The sequence below is a fragment of the Canis aureus genome, chromosome 21 (genome assembly GCF_053574225.1).
Source record: "Canis aureus isolate CA01 chromosome 21, VMU_Caureus_v.1.0, whole genome shotgun sequence".
Lineage (NCBI taxonomy): Eukaryota > Metazoa > Chordata > Mammalia > Carnivora > Canidae > Canis > Canis aureus.
The window spans coordinates 33,660,300-33,680,277 of record NC_135631.1 but is presented as its reverse complement, the minus strand read 5'-3'; the positions used below and the strand labels follow the sequence as shown (position 1 = coordinate 33,680,277).

Sequence of the window (19,978 nt, the reverse complement as noted above, 5' to 3'; positions counted from 1 at the left end):
GCTCTGCGACCCGGGGAAGCAGCTGGATCTTCACTGTCTGACATGCTTGGCCAAGGCAAATGATTATTAAGTCAGAAAATGGTATGATGGGCCACCCAGGTGGCTCAGCGGTGTAGCACCTGCCTTCGACCCAGGGCATGATCCTGGGGTCCTGGGATCAAGTCCCATGTTGGGCTCCCTGTGTGGAGCCTGCTTCTCCCTCTGCCTGTGTCTCTGCCTCTCTCTCTCTCTGTCTCTCTCATGATTAAATAAATAACATATTTTTTAAAAAAAGGAATACGGTATGACAGTGAATCTGTCATCTCAGAAAGAATCAGATAAAGAAATGTATCTTAAAACAAAAAACCAAACCAAACCAAAACAAAAAACCCACAGCTTTCTGAGCCTTTAGGTGTGTACAGTGTGCCTGGCTGAAAAATAGAACTATCAAAGAGAATTCTCATTTTTAACAGATAGCTGATTTCCATTTAGCATATAACTTCCTCCCAAGGCTACTTGCATCTGAAGAGGACAAGCTTACCCTGAAGCAATGACAGTACACTGCAGAGGTTACAAGCTTGCAGAGATGAGTAGGGCGGCTAGAGAAGAAATGGAAGGAGGGAATTGACATTGTCCAGAAAAGACTGTCCTAACTTACAAGGAATTTAAAGATTTAAAAATAGAGGAGGGACAGGTTCTGGGAGCCAGTGAATATACTTGTCTCATTTACTCCTCATGACAATCAGAGGAGAGAATATCTACAAACAGGTTCACTGTACAGAGGAGCACACTGAAGAACAGAAGCTGAGTCACATCATGATCATTATCTAAAGCTAGCAGTAAGTGGCAGATCTCAGATGAGGCCACAGCTCATAGATTTAGATTTCAAAGAAGAGAAATGGTACTTAAGTCAGAATTAGAGGTGGGATTTCCTAGACATGACATGCAAAAGAAGATAACAGGGACCAGATTCTTGGAAAATAGCTCCACCAAAACAAGAAGGGAAACCAGAAAAGCAAACAGGATCATTCAAGAAAGTGGGAGGAAAACCAGCAGTTTTTAGTAAATTCAAGTGAAAAAGATGAGAATTTCAAGGAAATGAAAGGCAATACTGCCAAATATCGCACTGAGGTTAAATAACGCATTTCTAAAAGATTGGCAGACAAGTCTCTTTTTACAATTGAACCAATTGTACTCCATTTATAGATTTCCTTCTTAATCATTTGCTTTGTCTGACTCATCTTTGCAAAAACTTGTTTAGATTTTTCTCAAGGGTCCTGCATAACTGACTATAGACAATTATTTTACCTGTGATTAAATACATAATTATACATAAAAACATGGAGTTATGTTTATTACATTGCTTCATCTTTATGTGATGAATATAAATAAGTACTTAAAAACATAAATGAAGTGAAACCTTAGAATGAAATTCAAGTTCCATGTTAGAATATTGCTTTGAAGGACATCAGATTTTGAAGTAGATATTTCTTTGTGGGTATAATTTTTTCCATATAGAGAGAGCATTAAATGGTTAGACAATGTGAACTAGTTACTGCAGAATGAGGCTCAATATTTCTTCCCTTTCTTCTTTCGTATTTTTTAAAATGGAAAAATTGGTCAGGATGTAAATCAACAATGAGACCGTTCTACATGCTTGGATACTGATGCAGCCATTGAAAGTACTGTAAAATTTGCATTTCTGAAGAAGCTACCGAGACATCACACTCAAACCCTTCATTCAATTAATTTTTCATTCCCAATATTCTCACGAGTATTGTATTGGGTGCCCTCTATTAAAAAAGCGATGAGACACATCATTGCTTATTACCGTGAGCCCAAAGTCTGGAAGAAAGAAAGAAAACATAGTCTGAGTATCCTTATACTAAAAGGCAGCAGAAAGTGCTCTAGAAACACAGTGAAGAGGCAACTTGTAGAGAGGGTCCAATAAGGGCTTCCTGAGGAAGGGACAACTGGGCTGGACGGTGAAGTAGTCTAGCCAGATGCTCAAGCGAGGGGTAAGTTTAACAGTGAATTTAATATAACCAGAAAGGAAATGTGTACAAAAAGGGAGTAATGACTGCAACATAGCAGACGCCCAATAATTGGGACTCTGCTGTCTCACACTTCCATAAATTATCTTATACCCATCCTGTATGTGTCCCAGAATATTCCCTTTACTTTGTGAACCAGGCTAAAGAAATATTTCAAACATAAGGTATTAAAGCTTCCTTGAGTTTTTTAAGGGAAAGCAAAAATATAAATTGGATATTTAGTTTAACTGGGACATATTACACTTCCTGTATATTCGGGGCAGCTGAATCTGACTTGGGACACAGCTACCTATCAGAAGAACCCTGGGGGGAGGTGGGCGGGTCCTGGCAGGGTGGCTGCACAGGGGCCACCTCCTGAGGCCTCAATCTGTCCAATGCTGTGCAACATAATGCCACTGGCCATTCTGGAAGATATATTACAGGCTTTTTGTATTTTTTTAAGGTTTTATTTATGTATTCTTGAGAGACACAGAGAAGAGCGGAGACACAGGCAGAGGGAGAGGCAGGCTTCCTGTGGGGAGCCCCATACAGGACTCGATCCCGGGACACCAGGATCACAACCTGAGCCAAAGGCAGACGCTCAACCACTGAGCCACCCAGATGCCTGAGACTTTTTGTATTTTTAATGTTATAAAGGTAATTTCTGTGTCTGGCATTATATTTTTGGAAAGCTATTGGTTATTTGTTTTCTGAGGGACAGAAGATACATGAAGATAGAGGATTACAGAAAATAAAGTTCATTCATTGCAGACACTAAAAAGAATATATAAATATAAATACACATTGTGATGATATTGTATAGTTATATAAATATTGTATATGTATATAATTATTAAAGTGGACTGGCTATTTAGTATTGAGACACATGTTTATAAAAGGTATACTACCCAATATAGAGCTTCTCATAAATTAGGACACACATTTTGCTCATGTTTTAATATCACTGATATTCTGATACAATCCATGCATTTAAAATAGAATTTTTCAATACTTACTGGCTGCATGTTACAAGGATCCACAATTACTCTTTATGCCTTTCCAATGCCATATATAGTCACACATAGCAGATGCTAAATAAGAATTATTAATGAAATAATAAAATTCAAGGTGAAATTTTATTTAGGAGGCTTTTTTTTCTTTTCTTTTTAAGATTTTATCTATTTATTCATGACCCACACAGCTCTCTGTCTGCAGAGACACAGGCAGAGGGAGAAGCAGGCTCCATGCAGGGAGCCCAAAGTGGGACTCGATCCCAGGACTCCAGGATCACACCCTGAGTCCAAGGCAGACGCTCAACCACTGAGCCACTCAGCATCCTTAAGAGGCTTTTAAAAATCTAATCCATTTGTATTTTAATTTTCTTCTTGTAAAATTAGGATAATCATAATCACAGCCACTCTACCTTATTTCTTGATTCACTGTGGAAAAAAATGAAGTAAAAGTTACTTGATAATTTGTACAGCAGTCTATACACTTAAGGTGTTTTTGTATTACTTTTACTGTTATTTTTAAAACATGACTCTAAATGACATTCATAATTATTCTTTGTTCACATCAGGCTCAGGGAATCTCCTGACTTTTTAAAGAAAATATTATTTGTTTATCATGTTTTAGATACTCATTTTATACAATCAACTTTGAAGGCAATGTTAAAACTACTCTGATTTGTTGGTTTATTCCCACTCTCTCCCTCTCTCTAATGTAATTAGCATTTGACCTAATTTTTAAAACTACCTTTCTATAACAATCAACAATAGCATAGGATTTTTTAAAAAAAGATATCTCTATGTATTCCTTCTCACTGTACTGAATTAAATATATTTCATAATAGCAATATTCCAGCTCATGATTAGCTTATTCAAATTATTACTACACATTTTACTTGATTCTCTTGATTTCCTAGAAATTAGGAATTTGGGAAAAGGAATATGTTACATATGTTAACATTTTGCTAAATAGTACATAATAAGACCTTATAATAAATACTACAGGTCTAAGGAAAAATTATATTTTAGTGCACTTTGCCAAAATTTTTAAGTAAATATATTTACATATGTATATATTTTATAATCATCTAAAACAACTAAAGTTAATGAAATGGAGCATCATATTGTAGGTGTGAATAAGGTCTTGGGCAAAAAGCAAAATGGAGGAAGCAGTATTCTAAAGATATAATCAATCTTTATTTCAGAGGAATCGTTTTCCAAATGCTTTTGGGTGATGTGTTCTTTTAGGTTTGCATTTAAAGTCAAGGTAATCTCACAGGACTCATTGGAAAAACAACTGAAGGATGTTATGATCCTAAATAGACTACTTTCAAATGTGAATATATTTTGGCAGTTAATATAAAATAAAATCAGAAAAACTGACACCTTGAGAGTAAGCCGATTTCAATTCCATCTGGTATTCTCAGGATTTAGATATATGAAAAAACTGTTGTTTTGTTTTAATGATCTCTCAATATCTATAATTGTGATATATTAATTATGGCTATAACAAATATAAAAAAATTAGTTTTGTGAAGAAATTGATCAAAATGGTAACATTACATCAGGCCACATCAAAGGTTGGTTTTCTAGTGTGAAAATTTCCTTTTTCTTTCTGAGGAATACTTAATTTTATGTTGCCCTTTTCAAATATTAAGATTCTAAGGAATTCTATTTATTTTACTCATTTAATCACTATCTCTTATTAACAAGTCTTATCTTGAATTATTACAAAATAAACTTTAATTCTCTGATAGTAGTGTCAATTTCAAATATGGGGTGTGTGTTACAGAAGTCATGAGATTAGGTGTGCAATAAACAAGAAACGAAAATAAAATCATCATTGTGGCCAAGAGCTTACGTACTGAGCTCTTGAGCGTTAACTCCAGAAACACTGTCATTATTGCAGTGACCTTGAAAACAAAAGCACATCATTCAGCGCGTGACTAGGCCCCATCTTCCTACCTTCATATTACCTTAAACCTGCTTGCTTTATTGTTGTTCCTGGTTTGGTTTGGTTTTGGTTCTCTCAGCCTGTTAACCAAGGTTCCTGCTCACTTAGCCACACTTAGCCTATTTTATTCTCCTATCTAGATATAACAATTCAGGCCCTTCATCCCTGGGAAAAGCCTGGGGTGAGATCTATGCATGCTTCTTAATACTTTTAAGACCAATCAGGGATCCTAATTATTGGAACAGGTGTTATTTTAAATAATAACATTTATTATATTTTAATTCAAAGAATATCCTGGAGTAGACAAGGTGTGTCAAATGGAAATATTCTGAGAATGTTGTATAAAATCAAATATGAAGCTGAAAATACTTTCTACTGATATAGTTGAGGGAATGTTACAATAATTTATTATTCACACCCAATCGTTCTTTTTTTTTTTTTTTTAATTTTACTAGTGAGTTAGCAGGGTTATTTTTTTTTCATTTTTAATTTTTATTTATTTATGATAGTCACACAGAGAGAGAGAGAGAGGCAGGCAGAGACATAGGCAGAGGGAGAAGCAGGCTCCATGCACCGGGAGCCCTACATGGGATTCGATCCCAGGTCTCCAGGATCACGCCCTGGGCCAAAGGCAGGCGCTAAACCGCTGCGCCACCCAGGGATCCCCCCAATCGTTCTTAAACCTGGAGTTTTAATGGACTAAAACTCTTTGGTCAAACTAATGTTAGCGTGAGCCTAGAATGGATCCTCAGAGAGCCACAAATGACCCAATATATAACCGCATCTCCTCAGATGTCCTCAATAAAAGCTGACAAGAGAGAGAATGTCAAAGTTCAGTTCATGAAAAGCAATTACAATGGCATGGTGGTAGGGCGGGCAAGATAATGGTGTTCAGGTAGATGGCTTTCTGGTGCTGTTTCAGTCCTCGGGTACATTTAAGAGAATCAAGAAGAATGAATAGAATGGACATTCTGCAAGCAAACTTCCATGACCTTTATTTTGGCCAACCTTTTTAGAAAAGCTTTATCTGATCTCAGGCTAATTCAAGATTAGCAACAGCTGAAGTGCAGTCACACTGCACAGCCCATCTTAGTTGGGGAGCTATGTATTTTAATCCTTTTTAGCCAAACTGGGAGTCCAACTGATATTTCGGTATCATCTTATGAATGATGATAGCAGAACAAGGGGATATATTGAACAGGACGGGCTGTGTCTTTTTGTGCTTGCTTTCTGTAGTGTCTATCACAAACTCATAAAATATTTTCAGTTAATATTTGATTAAAGTTGTCAGTGCATGTGGCAATAAACCAACATGAATCCAAAGCTGCACATATTACTAAGAGCTGAAAATATTATCTACAGAATAGGAAAAAAATTAAAATGTCCTTCATTGTAAGAATGATAACAGAAGAAAATTGATATTTTCTAGCCACTAAATATATCTTGTGATATGTCCAGTATGGTCATTTAAAAATGTCTGCATTCAACAATGTACTTAAAAACTAGGGACAATAATACCGTTGTCTATCCTCATGTATACTTTTTACATCTTTATATATCTGAATAAAGACCATTAAAGTTAGAAAAGAATGTTCATTTTTTGATACCTTTAAGAAAGAAACAGTATCAAATAAATGCTTAGTCAGTGCCTTATTTCTCATGTACATTTTTATATCATGGTTACTAACACATTTTAATTCAGAGTATGTTGTTTTGATAAGATTAATCAATATCATATTTGAGATTATGATTATATTTAAGAAAGATGAATGAGAAAAAATATAAGAACTTCACAATAATTTTGAGAGAATCACTAGAATAAAAAAAATATATATAGGTTGTCTTTGTTTTTAAACCTGTCATCAAATTTCAACATAACTTACCAAGATTATTATATGCATCCTCAGCAGATGGCCTCATTCATATGTGATTTGTAACAGCTTTCTTCTCAAACAGATTTTTAAATATGCACCAAAATAAATTAGGAACATGCTCTCATATAATGAACAAGATGAGGGATTTTTCTAAGTCCAAATATGCTCATTCTAAAATAACAAGCCGATTTTTTTTTCCCTTAAAGATCACACTATATTTGAGTGAGGAAAGCTTCAATGACACAGAAGAGAACGATTCTCTTAATTTTTCATATTTCAATTATTCATTTAAGATAAAACCCTATTTTAATGTACCCACTTTTCAGTCCTTACTATTATATTAAAAGGCAGATTTATGTGGCTCAGTTGGTTAAGCATCTGACTGTCAGTTCAGCTCAGGTCATGATCTCAGGGCTGTGAGATCGAGCCCTGTGTCAGGCTCTGTGCTCAGGGTGTAGAGTCTCCTGGAGACTCTTTCCCCTCCCTCACCCTCCATTTTGCTCCTCCCCCTACTCTCTCTCTTTCTCTCTCTCACACATGCTCTAAAATAAAATTTAAAATAAAAAAAAAAAAGCAAGCAGACCTAATGCCAGTCTGCTTTAAATCTGTCATCAAATTTCATCTATAACCTACCAAGATTATAATATGCCTCCTCAGCAGAAGTTTCTTAAACAAAAGCAAACACAAGATGCTGAGTTAAATATAATGGGATGGTGGTAGGGCAGGCAAGATAACAGTCTCCAGGTAAATGGATTTCTGATGCTTTACTTCAGTTCTAGAGTACCCTTAAGAGAATCAAGAAGAATGAACAGAATGACATTCTTCAGTCAAACCTCCAGGACAATTATTCTGAGCAAGCTTTAGAAAAATGTGACCTGAGGCTAATTCAGGATTATACTGTGACAAGCACCTGGAATGCAGTTATTCTGTGCAGGCCAAGTAAATTGGGGAGCCAAGTATTTTAATATCATTTAGCCCAACTGGATTTGGGCTGATACATTACGATTATCTTATAAATCCATACAAGTGAATTAAAGCTAAATATTTCAGAAACAAAACTGGAAGTTTAAAGTTCAGTTTTCTTCTGTGTAACATAGGGATGAGTTAGTCAAGGGCCATGTGTTACTTTTCAAATGTAAAAACTTGAATAATCTCTATGAACACACAATTTAAAGAGATTAATATGGGATATTTTCCATCAAATTCCTGACATACCATGTTTTATCACCAAGGAATTATATTATTTATATACCTATATCTAGAAAGGAGTATTCCATTTTATTTAAATGCATTTTACAACTCATTGTAGGAAGTGACCACATTAAATATATGTATTTTTGTGGCCCAGTTTAAACTATCAATCATCTTCTCCAGATGAAAATCCAAGGATACTAACATTTTAACTGGGTTATACAAGGAGAATTGTAGCAAACTGGCTAATGCACTGAGATAGATAAGACAAAGTAAAATCTTCATTTTTCTACATACTATTTATTTGACTTTTGAAAAATTAATCAATTTGTCATCTTCATTTCTGAGGTAGAGATAACAGCAACAACATGGAGATTCTCTTTCTATATATATGTGTGTGTGTATATATATGTGTATATATATATATATATATAAAACGCCATTTATACATTTTTTTCTTTGTTATTCAGAAATTTATATAACATTTGGGTTATCAAGGTCTCTTATTTTACTACTCCTTGCTTCTCAGAAGTTTGAAGGTGGTTCTCAATTTATTAACAATTCTGACAGAAGACTAAATAAAAAGCATAAATGTTTGATATTTTAAAGGCAGAAAATAAGAATCATTGAAAACATAGAAAATGAAAGATGAGAGTAAAGCAGAGGCAGCAGGGTAAGATGGCGGCAGCCTTTCCACAGCAGGCCTGGAACGTGGAGCAGCTGCACAGCGAGCAACTACCCAAAAAGGACATTATCAAATTTCTACAGGACCACGGTTCAGATTCGTTTCTTGCAGAACATAAGTTATTAGGAAACATTAAAAATGTGGCCAGACAAAAAAAAAAAAAAAAAAAATGTGGCCAGACAGCTAACAAGCACCGTTTGGTTACAGCCTACATCCATCTTTTTGAAAGTAAGTGTTTCAAAGTTACTGAAAGTATAAGCAAAGTGTCTGAGCAGGTGAAAAATGTGAAGCTTAATGAAGTTAAACCCAAAGAAACCAAGTATGAAGAGACTCTGGATGAGGGTCCACCATAATATACAAAATCTGTCCTTAAAAAAGGAGATAAAACCAACTTCCCCAGAAAGGGAGATGTTGTTCACTGCTGGTATACAGGAAAACTAGAGGATGGGACTGTTTTTGATACTAATATTCAAGCCAGTTCAAAGAAGAAGAAAAATGCCAAAACTTAAATGCCTTTAAGTTTTAAGGTTGGAATAGGCAAAGTTATCAGAGGATGGGATGAAGCACTCTTAACTATAAGTAAAGGAGAAAAGGCTCGACTAGAGATTGAACCAGAATGGGCTTATGGAAAGAAAGGACACCCTGACGCCAAAATTCCACCAAATGCAAAACTCATTTTTGAAGTGGAATTAGGGGATATTGATTGAAATAGCAATGCTTCAGATATAAAGACATTAGCAATGATAAAACATGGCCTAGAAGAAACTTATGTAACTAGAGCTGGTTACTATTGTAAGGGAAAAGTCAACTGGGAAATTCAAGAACTCAGATATTGCTTACCCAATCCCCAACTTTTAATATATGTGTAATCCATCATAATTCCCTAAAGTTTGAGATATTTTTACTACAGCTGTGTAAAATATTAGTTAAGGTGAAATGACTTTCCTTTTACCTCATGTTGTAAACTAAAAGGCTCAATAAAAACGTATTCAGTGTCTTGAAAAAAAAAAAAGAAAATGAAAGACGAAAAAACAATCTGACATAAATCTGTGACCTATTATATTTTATTCTAATCTGCTTTCCTATTTTTTAATTCTATTTTTTATTCCAATTTTCTATTTTAATAGAGCTGACATCATACAATACTCATTTACTCCATCAATCATCTGTGCAGTGGGAGCTACATATTCATTTGGTATATATGCAATTTTTCCTACGACTTCCATTTAACTTTATAATATGACCACACTTGGTGCAATTTATTAATATATTTGCTTCTGTTCTTGAAAACAGCAATATAATATTCCATTGTCTGAACATAACAAAAATTATTTAGCCATTTTTAAATTTTTACATACTTAAAATGTTGCCAGTTTTCACTAAGGAAGCTTTTAAATCGTGTCTGGAGGGTCATCACAAATCCATTTGTAACACGGAGTTGGACGAGTCAGGGTTTTCTCGTTTCAGCACTGGCTTCTCAAGCGCCTGACTTTCTAAATTACATATAGATCCTTCTAAATGAAAAAATAAAAACTAGGATTACTGCTAGCTCCTATCTGGCGAAGTACCTGTTTTTTTTTTTTTCCCCCTTTTTAGAGCAAAAAGCAATTCAATGAGGTATAGAAACTAAAAAATAAAGCACTTGACTTTCCTAATCAATTATCTCTAGTGAAAAAGATTCGACCATTTTCTTAACTCTTTAAAAGCAGAAAAGTAATACATTAAAATCAAATCCATTTTAAAACCCCTTAAAGAACTTAAAATTATTATAATCCAGTGATTTGCTTCTGTGCTTCTAGGTCCTTAAAGTATATATTTCAAGGATAATATAACATTCTCAATAAAAAAGAAAAAGCCAATAACTTTTAACTGTGGTACTTAGTTTTACATAGGATTTTGAATAAATAGAATTTAAATACTTGTCTTTAATCTGATCTTAAATCCCCTAATTCTGCAAATCATTTAAGATAGAACATTTATAAGGTTACCAGATACATCTTCTCTGTAGATAGAATGATTATTATTTTTGGAATATCCTTTTCTTGTGGAGTTTCCCCACAAGAAGGGGCTGAAATGAAGGGGCTTCCCCTTTCATTTTCATCAGATGGTTTATACTGTATTGAGAGTCATGGGGAAGAATGATGAGAGGGTTAAAAGAATTCGCTACTTGGTAGTCTCTTTATCTGTGTTTTCCTAAATCTGAACCCATTAAAGAGACTATCTGCAGCATGATATAGGGAGAACTCTCAGGCAGCAGAAATTAAAACAAGAGCAAAAAAATCTTTCTTGGTGACTATAAAAAGATTTCTTAGGCTCAGATGATCAAAGAAATTGAAAGAAGTTTATGGAGAATAGTGAAAGGAGATGGGGCAGGAGGGCCCTAAGTTATACTTTCTATGAAAACTTAAATAGGGAGGCATGAAGAAATCCTTTCCCAGAGAAATTGTGGGAGTTGAGGGCAAGACCCAGAGTCACTGGAGTCACTGTACAGGTGTGCAGGACCACTAGGTATCTGGTGGAGTTTTATATGCCCCAGAATTACACCAACGGGGCAGCAACATTTCTGTGACTTTTTTATGGTTTCCTAAAACTAAGAGAACCATGGAAATAGGAAAAGAGATGGCTCACTAAAATGAGTAGACTAAGATCAGAGACAAGATGAATTTTTCAATATTTGCCTATGACTTGCTTACCATAGAGGTAATAATTATCACATCCCTGCCATGACTCTTTATAAATCCACTGGATCTTGTACAAAGATCAAACTATCATAGGGGGATTCCAAATTGACTCAGATTAAGTTGTTGTCAACTTAATAAATGAGGTCCAAAATAGAACTTGATTTTAGTTACAAATAAATAATTGAGTGGAACTTGTTACTTGCACATCTGAGATTGTCTATTGTCATTCACAACTACTGCAAATAGAAAAGACTTTGCCCTCTATCATGTACTTAAGAAAGACTTTATTTTGCATAATGATGTATGATCTGTTTGCATGATTGGTATTATTATTGATTAAACATGTTATCTCCCCAGATGATATCTAAATGTGATTATGCTCTCGGAGAAACATGCATTAAACATTGATACAATTAATTATATCACATCAACAGGGAAAAATTATTAGGAAAGCACACCATGGTACAATAGACAAAATCACCACCAAATTCACACATGTCCATAACAATAAAGCAAATGATCAAATGAAGCATGATGAGCTATTTGTAAGTTTTTCAAAATCGATAATCACTTATTTCTTGCTTACTAATTTTAGAATCAGCTAGTACTGGCTAATAGGTCAGAAATAGTATTTACCCCAATTCTGCAAAAAAGTAGTCAATTATTTATGTTTCATTTAATCAATAAACATTTGTGAATAATAATAATACTATTCATAAAAAATAATTGTCAACAACAATGTTCTAAGAACTCTTACTACGCAGTGGGGATAAATGTGAGTTACATGTTCCCTTTTCACTCAGATAATTGTGTATCTGTATCTTTCAATCATCTACACGTATTGCTACCATACGATTGGAATATTATACCTTTATATGTTAATATATGTACATTTATAGAATAAATTCTATATCTTCAGACTTCTGATGTAGTTTTAAAATGTGTCATATGAGATCCCTGGATGGCTCCGCGGTTTAGCGCCTGCCTTTGGCCCAGGGCGTGATCCTGGAGTCCCAGGATGGAGTCCCACGTGGAGCTCCCTACATGGAGCCTGCTTCTCCCTCTGCCTGTGTCTCTGCCTCTGTGTGTGTGTGTGTGTGTGTGTGTGTCTCATGAATAAATAAATAAAATCTTTAAAAAAAAAAGATTTGGTCATTAAAAATAAATAAATAAATAAAATGTGTCATAAAACACTGAAGTTAACAGCAATAATTTAAAATTTAAGATCACAAATTATAGTGGTTTATGTATATCGTATTAACTCAAACTTTTTTATAATGTACATTATTATAGCCTTAATATCCCTTTTTATTCTTTTCCTCAACATTTCTGATAAACATAAAAAGTGTACATTTGTTATTTTAGAAATTTATCATCTATGACAATTCATTTTCTTTCAAGAACCTGAATTGATGGTATAATGGCCAAAGTCATTTCTGTTTTGACAAATTACTGTTTAGATGTTTGGAAGCCACCATTCCTTCTTGCTGGCTGTCAGCAACCATGCAAATTAGTCTTTGCTCATGGCTACCACACTTGTTGTTATAATATTGTTAGATATCATTTTTATTGGGGCACCTGGGTGGCTCAGTGGTTGAGTGTCTGCGTTTGGCTCAGGGCGTGATCCCCAGGTCCCAGGACAGAGTCCTGCTTCAGGCTCCCCATGGGAAGGCTGCTTCTCCCTCTGCCTGTGTCCCTGCCTCTGCCTCTCTCTGTGTGTCTCTCATGAATAAATAAATTAAATCTTCAAAAAAAAATATATATATATATATAATTTTTATTAGGTATTTTTAAAGTGACTTTTCAAAGATACATACAGTAGGATAAGAGATACATGCAAATCCTAAACATTGCGGCATCATATGGTGATTTTAAAATCTTTCTTTGTAGTGTGTTATAGCCTTATTCAGAGAAAACACTATTCACTGTCAAAACAAATTATCAATCACCTGCACTGCACCATTATTAGACTGCCCTGTAACAAGTCCTGGTGTCTCTTCCCGGCGGCAGCAATGCATAAAGCAAATGTGAAAATGTTCTCCCTACCAGCACTTGCTTAAGTTAGATTCACAGAGCAATCCTTTCCGGCCTCTGCCCTATATATGCTTATTGAGATGTTAAACTGTTTGCTGGCATTATTCGGTACAGTTCTGCAAACTGCATTTGACATGAAAGACTACTGCTGGTAAGAGAGGTAGAACTATCCAATTCAGGAACGCAGGCATCTCCCGCCCACATCAGAAAACACTTCATCTCAATAAAATCACCGCATGGTCCCTTCATAAGCATAATGACAATTACTACAGAAAAGAGCTTCTCCTATTGGCCTGAGTGCTTAACACTGCTAAGCTGATTAATCACCTAGGTTGGCCCCATACCATCAGAACAATGTGTCTTAATATCTGTGACCTTCGTTCCATAGACAGTGACAAAGAAAGACATAGGCTCTTCCTCCTTGTTTCTCTCCAAGATCATACAGCCTTGCCCTGGAGGGGGAGGAAGATAAATGGCCATTGTCCGGGTGCCTGCTGCTCTCCACAATTAATATCAAATAAAACAGTAGTTAGCTGAGATGAGAAAGCAGGCAAAAGTCTTCAAAAAGTCTACTAAAATGCTTTAAAATAAAAGAACATGTCCACAAAGTATTTTAAGTCACCACACCAGGCATCATACCTGAACGTGTTATAACACTTTCATAAAAATGCCTTACATTTTGTGAATTCAGAAATGATATGGATAGCTATATGACTGTCACTCTTACAGCAGAGTCACAAAGAAACTGCTTTAGAAAGGACTTGGAAATTCCAAAATCTCCTGAAGTAGGACAGGGATTATCTAGTAATCAATGTATCTATACCAAATACATTGTGGGGAGTGTGTGTGTGTGTGTGGGGGGTACTTAAACGATTAAATATACCTAACCTTAATGATGTATCTGGTAATCAAGAAATGTGCTTAGTACTGGCTTAGTACAGTTTAAACTCGCTGAAGTTGGTATTTGATATTACCATGCAGGTGAAATTCTAACTGCGTAATATTTAAAGTATGCAATTTCCCCCTCCACTAGATTGTAACTTTAGATAATCAAACATATTCCATGTAACTGAATCTCAATAGAGAATTGTTGACATTAATTAAATTTATTAACCTATCTTACTCAAAAACACAATTTGTATGACGATACAGCAAATGCAATGTATTTCTATAGAGTCTTAAAAAAAGTGACACACCTTCAACTGTCTGAGATAAATATATTCCTAATTACAGAATATCTTATTGCTCGGAGTCTCCTACACAGTTACCAAGCTGAGGCTATTAGCAGAATTGCTTTGTTTCACAAGCAGGAGCAGATCAAGAAGGAGGAGTGGCTATGCAGTTGTTTATAAAGTTCTGAATCTGAATTCCAGTTTTGACACATATTAGTAGTTCTATCTGGAGTAATTATTTTACCACTCTAATCATCTTTTTTCATAGAAAAAAATGGTAAGAAATAATTCACTTAGCAGTAAAATGAGATTTAAAAAACTAATTAAATATAATAGGCTATGTCTTGTAATGAGAAAAAACACATTAAAAAAAAAATTTGGATTAAGACTTAGCAAAGTTAGTTGGTTGATGCAATAATATCTCACTAACTTGGGAAATAGAGGTTGAAGTGAGGTTAAATTACACAAAAAAAAAAAAAGATTAATTGCTGACATTTTTAAATGAGTGGAAATTCTGTTTTACAGCAGGACATAATTTGAACAATAATCTTAGAATCCAAGCAAAACATAAGAAATATACAAAGTCTCAAAGTACAGCAAACTGTCCTTTAAGTATCATTGGTCATTCAATAACTATGTACCAACTAACACGTCCCAGGTAGTAAGGCAGTGACCAAAGGCTTCTACCTTGGGGAGGCTTGCAGCGCAGCGGAGGAGAGGGCCGCTAAGGGGTACCCACAGCTTCAATAAGTAAATTGTGAATACTGTTAGTGAGAGGTCTGTCTCTGTTTTGAAAGGGATATGCAACTTAGAGTAAGAAGACTTCCCCAAGGAAGTGACAGACGAGTTAACAACTAGGTAATGATCAGAGGAAGGTGGTTACATGAGGAACTCGGAATTTGCGGGTGGAGATGACCATGCGTGAGGGGCTGAGGAGCCAGCACAGGGCCTTACACAGCGTATGAAAGGTCCTAAACAGAGTATCAAAGGTCCTAAACAGGCCATCAAAGAGGGCTGAACCAGGAGATGAACTGATCCATTACCTGCTTCGAAAATATCCCTCTGTGTGGGACATGGATTAGAGAGAAATAAAAACGTGTGTGAGATGGATGCAATAGTCCAGATGAGAAAGGGAGCGTGAGGTTCTGGGATCAGAAGACGTAGGAGAGTGACCTCTTCTAAGAAAAGTAGAAACTACAACTGATGTAACCCAGAATTTGAGGACTGGACAGCGAGGAAGGAAGTGTAAAGATTACTCCCCATTACTGGCTCAAATTTCTGAATGGATTGCTGCGTCATCTACTAAGACAGCAAAAACCGGAGAAGATATTTGGATATCCTATATTTTTAAAGGCGTTCTTTAAGATATTAAGTGATGATGCTGAGGTAACTGGATATACCGGTCGGAAGCTCAGGAAAGAGAGGATACAGAGATCTACAGTGACTATATGTATTTTAAGCTTATGGAAATTCATGGACTCCAAGGGAAAGAAAGTGTGGAGGGTGAATAGGCAAGGGGAGCTATGGCCAAGCCCTGAAACTGTGTAACATCCGGAAGGTAGGTTGAAGACAACTGTCTAACACAGGAGACTCAGCAAGAGTGAGCAAAAGCACAGATGGGACAGAGGAAGGATGCGTGGTACCACAGAAACCCACAAAATACAGTGAGTGAAGATGGAACAGGCCTTTGCCCTGGATGCGATGACAGTGCAAATAAGTTGGGTGTCCAGATACAGACTGGGATTCATTAGAGATATTAGCACAAACTAATAGTCTGGGTAAATTCATATAAGAAAGTTCTGGGTGGAAGTGTGTCATGGAGTAGCTGGGATATGAGGAAATGCAACCATAACATATAAATAACTCTTCAGAGAAATGTGGCTGTGGAAGAGTAGGTGGTAACAAATCAATTGCATGACATGAATATAATGTTAAGAGGGAACCAATATAGCAGTCTTTTCAAGGCCATGAAATGTGGCAGCAGGTGGCCTGGGTTTGAACACTGGCTCTCCTACTTCCTAGCTCTATGGTCCTACATAAGTTAATTAATCTTTCTGTGCCTCACCTCCTTCATCTTAAAATTGGTGACAATAATTACCTCATCACACTATGGGAAAAAAATAATTGACATATGTAGAGTACTTAGAACGGCCTGGTATACAATAAACACTTAAGTATTTGTTATTACTTTGTTCAACTTATAATCAAATGTCAATTGGAAAAAAAAATAGGAAAAAAAAGTGAAATATATTTATCTTTATCTCTAGGAGGAGAGATTAAGACTCATTCTAATCATCTGTTTACTTAAGAGTAAATTCTATTTTTGTGGTGAAGATATTATCACTTTTATAATAAATACTAAATATTACTTTAGAAAAAGATGCACAGTGTTATGAAAATTTTGCATACTATGTTGGGAAAAGAATAACAACAATAATGGAAACTAATATTGTTATGACCTGATTTTGTTGAAAATCATATAAATACTAAACCATACGTATATAGATATATATACTAAATCATATATGTACACCAAAAACTATTTGTCAAAATATTGATGGTAGCTAATTATGAGTGGTAGGGTTTAGAGTATTTCAATTTTATTTTCTGTACTCTAGCACACATTCTAAATTTTCCACAATTAACACTAATACTATTTTTGGAAGTGAAAAATGCTGTTTAAAAATTTAAAGACATTTTTCTCTGGAGCCTGAAAGTCTACAAATTGGGGCTTGATAGGAATCCAAAGCTACTTAGTAGATACTGAAGTACTGAACCCATCAACCTTGGGCCACTGTGTCAGCACTAGCCTCTTCTAGTCAAATCCCTGAAGTTTAAGCAAAAATCTTGTTAGCTACATACTGCTGTGCAAATAATCTTCATAAAATGCAAATCTGGGTACAGCCAACACCTCGAGTGACTCTTCTTCCTTATGAATAAAATAGTCCGCTTGGAAGCCCTGCCAGATGCATTCACAAGTAGAGAGTTCACTGAATACACTTTCTGACTTGTGGCTTAATGTTTTTCACATGGTTTATTGGTCCAGAGGGCCTTCCTTTCCTTTCTCCCTTAGCCAACTTTGTCCTTCAAAGCACTGTTTTGTCAGCTAATGCACCCAGAGCGCACTATAGTGATGCCATTCTATAATGATTTTCTCTTTGTGTAGATCTTCTCTAGACTCTCAGCCACTTGGATGCAAGATCAAATGCACATGCATACACCCCCACACTCACACACAATTTCTCTATCTACACATGTAACTCAATACACCCTAAGTGAGCTGAGTAAACGTGAAGCAAATGGGTATGGGTGAAGGGTACACCTAAAGATACTAAATGCTCTGTGAAAATTTTGTTAAGTTTCAAGCTTTCAAAAGAAGTGTTAAAAAGAACAGTCCAAAACTTTTTTCATTTATGTCCAAGAAAGAAACTAGAACTAATTTTAAGTAAAAAGATTTAGAAAGGAAAGTCTAGACTTGAGAATCTAAGTTGGAATCATAGACCAAACACATTTGGGTCATCACTGCACTTCAGCAGATAATTGCACCTGAGCCTTCAATGAAAAGAGCTGTCTCACTAGCAATACTCAAGACTAAATCGGGGGGACTAAAAGTAGACCAGCTGATATGACCATGGTACAGGTAAATAAGATGGCAACCATCTCTTAGGAAAAGCTGTTACAGGCTATCTCCAGAGAGTACAAGGTCAAATTCGGCTGGATCCACTCCAGACTGAATATAAAGCCATTAGCTGGTGGCTTATATATAACCTGCTTATATCATTTTCTCACTAATGCAAAGATAATTACAACTATCATAGACTCTTTCTGTTCACGTTCAGAAAAAAAAAAAAACCTGAAAAAATATATCCTTTTGTCATACTCTTTATAACTGACATTCTTTGAATCTTAATTCTTTTAGCAAGCATGACTGTAACTCATACTAATCAATCACTAACAATAACTACAATCATTAGGTACAAAAAAATTCTTCCTCAAAAAAAAAAAAAAAATTCTTCCTCTCCACTCCCCAAAAAGTCTATAAAGTACTATAAGAGTCATGAAAATAAAAATTTTCATGGTATAAAGATAAACCATAGACAAATTTATAAAGATGACACTTCTAAATCAGTCAAATGTCTTGCCTCGTCAATCGGATGAGATTTCTTCCAATTTCTGGTAAAACCAGTCAAGAGACTAGGCAGGAAACTGTGGTCAGCAGAACCAGTTTAAACTCATTCTAGTCTGTCATTTGGATTGTAAATACATGCAGAGGCTTGGGTTTATGTATGTGTTTGTACACCTGTTATATCCCAAATGGAAGCTATGTAGGTAAATGACAATGTGATAAAAACTGAACAATTAACACAGGACAAAACACAAAAACGAAAAAATGCGTGGGGAAGGAAAGGAATGGAAAATAATAAACACAAGTTAAGCAATAAAACATTTGCCTGATCTTTCTAGAAGTCAAGACAGAGAGAACAGATTGGCTTGTTAAAGTGGCAGGGGGGAAACAATAAAAATTAGCTGACATGTATTGCATAGTTGATACAATAATGTTTAGCATAAGTATTTCACATGCACTAAGTTATTCAAAAATCTCAGATACAGTCCCTGACATACACTGGTTTGACTTATGATTTTTCGACTATGAAGGTGTGGAAGAGATACACATTCAGTAGACATTCTACTTTGAATTTTGATCTTTTTGCAGAGGAGGGATAGGGATGCCAAGCGCTGGCAGTGAGCGCCAACTCCCAGTCAGCCCAGCATGATCCTAACATGATCATGAGGTCAACAACAGAGATGCTCATCTTGTACCCATATGATCATTCTGTTTTTTCACTTTCAGTACAATGTTCAATAAATTACATAGGATATTCAACACTTTACTATAAAACGGGCTTTGTGTTAAGCAATTTTTCCAACAGTAGGCTCCTGTGTTTTAAGCACATTTAAGATAGGCTTGTCTAAGCTATGACATTCGGGTAAGTTAGGTGTACTAAATGCATTTTTAACTTACGCTATCTTTAACCTACAATGGGTTTATCAGTACGTAATCCTATAGTCGTCAAGGCAGATCTGTAATTCCTTTTTGTGTATAAGATAATTAATTTGAGTGAATTGCCCGAATGATCATATTCTCATTCAAAAATCCCTAAGTTCTTCAAAGAAACAATGAGAATCAACAAGATGTATGTGTGTGTCATATGTACGTATGTTATATGCATGTATGTGTGTATGTATGTTGGAAAGAGTGAGAGAAAGAATACAGAGAGAGGGAGAAGGAGAGAGAGGGAGGTTTATTTTAAAGAACTGGCTCACACTACTATGAGGGCTGGCAGGTTTGAAATATGCAGGCTGGAGA

The 19,978-nt window shown here is 35.5% G+C and overlaps 1 protein-coding gene and 1 pseudogene across 6 annotated transcripts in view; one reads left to right on the top strand and one right to left on the bottom strand.

Moving 5' to 3' along the window:
* The window catches only part of PCLO (piccolo presynaptic cytomatrix protein), a 390,788-nt gene that overhangs the window by 226,146 nt on the left and 144,664 nt on the right, over window positions 1-19,978 (bottom strand). The window lies entirely within an intron of this gene.
* On the top strand, window positions 8,707-9,582 carry LOC144292896 (peptidyl-prolyl cis-trans isomerase FKBP3 pseudogene; annotated as a pseudogene).